Below are 3,369 nucleotides of genomic sequence, written 5' to 3'. Positions count from 1 at the left end.
TAAGATTGTCTTCCATTAAAACGGTCTTGAGTCCGTAAGTGATTGTGGAGGCCAATTCTGGGTCCACATGTCCTTCCACAATGGGTACATAGGTTTCTGGGCAGGAATTGATCATGGTGAGGGTTTGCCAAACATGCCTTCCTCTTAGCATGTTTCTCCCTTTCGTCCTGAGGTTTAGCATCTTCAAAGTCCATGACACCTTTAGTAAAGGCTGTTCTCCAACTGGAACGCTTACAGGCCAGTGTTTCCCAATTGTCAGGACCAAATCAGACCATAGTCTTGGGTCTGATTCAGCAGGGCTATTTGAGTTTTGTCCCTGGTTTATATGGACTGAGAACAAAGGAAGCAAATGGGAAGATGTGGTCTCTGCTCTGGTGACAAATGCCACAGAATGAGCATTTTGTAAAATAGGAAGGACAGAGGAGAGAGGAGAAAAGTACCGTAGCAGGCTTCTTTCTTTCAAATGCTTCATGATATCAAGGCAGATGGCATGAAGTTAGCTATACGTTTTTGCCCCCCAGGCAGGTAAGTGCCAAGAGCTGGCCTTTAAGAATGACAAATGGAGAAGTTGACTGATCTGTGAGGAAGATATCATGTCAAGGGGTGGGACTTTGAGCATTGCCTACTGTCAACCAAAATGCTCATTAGCGACCATCAGCCAGAATGACTGACATAAGAGCAACAGCCTTAGCCCTCAAGATGCTCATGACTTGGCTGATTTACCAGATACACCTGCTATTGCTTTCCACTTCAAGAACTCTGTTCATATACAGACTGGATGTTCATGTGCATTTTTGCAGAACAGCGGGTAGGAAGTAGCTTCTTCTGTTCCTATGAGGTGCCCTTCTTGTCACAAGTATGGGGCAGGAGGACATAGGGAATATCTATATAGAGGGAAAGGCAGTAGAAGACAAATAGCCAAGGTGGCAAATGCCACATCATAGAAATCATGGAACAATTAGTTGGCGGCCCTTTAAAATCCAGGTTAAGAAGGGTGCGTGCTGTTTAAATGTAATTAAAGGTCACTTAAATTCACAATAGATGACCTACTTGGAGTGTCTCCAACTGAGGCCATGAAATAATTCATGCTTCTTGAAAAAAAGGAAACCCATTGTTTCCTCTGCTGCCATTGTAAAATGCATGCACATGGGAAAGACTGCTACAGGAGTCTGGGGGATCCAGCATTTTATTAGACAAATTAATGGAACCTTTCCTACCCCATACATCAGGGATGAGGCAGCTCCAGCCCCCTAAACACTGTTGGCCATGGTGTCTGGGGCTGATGGGAGCTGGGGAGAATATCTGGGGAACCACTAGTTCCTGATCCATGTCCTTAAAAAAAATGGATTCATGCTGCATTGGACCAATGGTAATACAGTGACAGAACTAGAAGAAGTGAGAGCTCATACCCCAGTCTCCTGCTCAAAGAGCTACCCGTCCCTTTGTAAACATCCAGAGTTGTCTGAGCAAGTGTGGTGCAGTGGGTAGAGTAGTAGACACCAACTAGCATAGTGGTATGTGCATTTAGCAGGTGGTAGTTATTATGTTAATTGGCTAGATTGTCAGGGAGGTGTAGGAAGTTATGAGCTTGTTAAGGTTTGGTAAGCACCCTTAAAGGTAAAGGGACCCCTGACCATTAGGTCCAGTCGTGACCAACTCTGGGGTTGCGGTGCTCATCTCGCTTTATTGGCCGAGAGAGCCGGCGTACAGCTTCCGGGTCTTGTGGTCAGCATGACTAAGCCGCTTCTGGTGAACCAGAGCAGCACACGGAAACGCCGTTTACCTTCCTGCCGGAGCGGTACCTATTTATCTACTTGCACTTTGACGTGCTTTCGAACTGCTAGGTGGGCAGGAAAGCACCCTTAGGACCCTTTAAAGAAGGAGGGTGTAGTCCTGAGACCTGCCTTCAGGGCTGTAGGATCCCATGGCATGATTAGGGAGCACCTTCGGGGACAACTTGTTACACCTGCCCAGAATTGTGGGGCTCAGGGAGGGAGTGGAACAGGAAGTTCTCCCTGCTCACCCAAAAGAGTGGGGCTTAAGGAAAGGGATAGAAAATTAGCTACCCCTGGCCCTTGACAGGGTTAACTCACCCAGAGTTTGGCTTCTGGTTAATCCCACACCTTTTTTCACCTATGCAAATCAGTTTGGGGTTTAAATATTTAATTAAATGTGGCCCAGTTCACCCAACCTTTTGCAGCTTGCCTCTTTAATTCCTTGTGTGGTCACACCACTTATGCAGAAAGTATCTTCCCTTTCTACTATCTCACAGGTACAAGTCAAGCAAGTATTATTTGTTTATTGAACGAATTTCTATTCTGCTTTTTGTTTTCCAAAAATAAATCCCGAAGCAGTTTACACTATAAAGCACAACAAAATGCAATTTAAAAACAACCAATGGTCAGGAGAAGTCGGAGGAAACAGTTAAAACTTTCCTCTAAGCTATTTGGTGGCTGCTTTGATAATTAATATTCTGTTTATTTTTTGCTAATTCTATTTACTACCAGTTCTTGTTTCATTAATTGTACGAAGTGCATAAAATAGTCTATGGAATCATTGTTTCATTGTTTGGGTCATATTGAGAAAAGTGATTAAGAAATTTAACAACAACAACAGTTTAATATTATTTAGTTGATTATGGAAATACCTCAATGCTGGTGTCTCTATTCTCAACAGAAAACAAAATTCCACAAAGGAAAATATCCCAGTCAAATGGGTCCTCACCAAATGGACGTTCACAGGTTGAAGTACAGTCTGCAGGGCCCAATCCACAGACCATAGTTATTGAGTGGTATTGGCAGTTGTGCAGGGAATGCTAATCCCAAAGCAATGCTCAGTTCTGGCTATGCTATGCACTTCACCAGTTAAAAGCAAAATACCCTAGCAATACACTAACAAACACACCAAAGAAGACACCCTGAAGCTGAATGTGTGTGTCTACTGCAATTGTTTTATCACAAAGCAAACTGAGTAACTCTGCTTATGAAAAGGCCCCTTTTGAAGTAGGTCCAAGAATGGATATAGTCTGTTCCCAACACAGCATCCATGAGAAGGAATTTTGAAAGGTACTCTACATCAGCCTAATATAGGTAAAGAACACATTGAATTCCCTCAGTTAAATAAAATGGATCTCTCTTGAAAACAAAAGATTGACTGGTCACTTTTTAGGAAAGCCTTATAGAGAACATGTTCTGGATATACCTTTACACACACACACACACACACACACACACATATATATATATATATATATATATATATATATATATATATGCTTTCGTAGATTTTCACGGGTACAGGAATGCAGGTTTTGGTGTCTTCGGGTGTCTTCCCGTGTAAGAGTTGGGGTGTCTAGGCGACGTTTCGACG

This window comes from Podarcis liolepis (genome assembly GCF_965112155.1).
Source record: "Podarcis liolepis genome assembly, chromosome: 1".
In the NCBI taxonomy this organism is placed as follows: domain Eukaryota; kingdom Metazoa; phylum Chordata; class Lepidosauria; order Squamata; family Lacertidae; genus Podarcis; species Podarcis liolepis.
Note: the sequence above shows the minus strand (reverse complement) of the source record.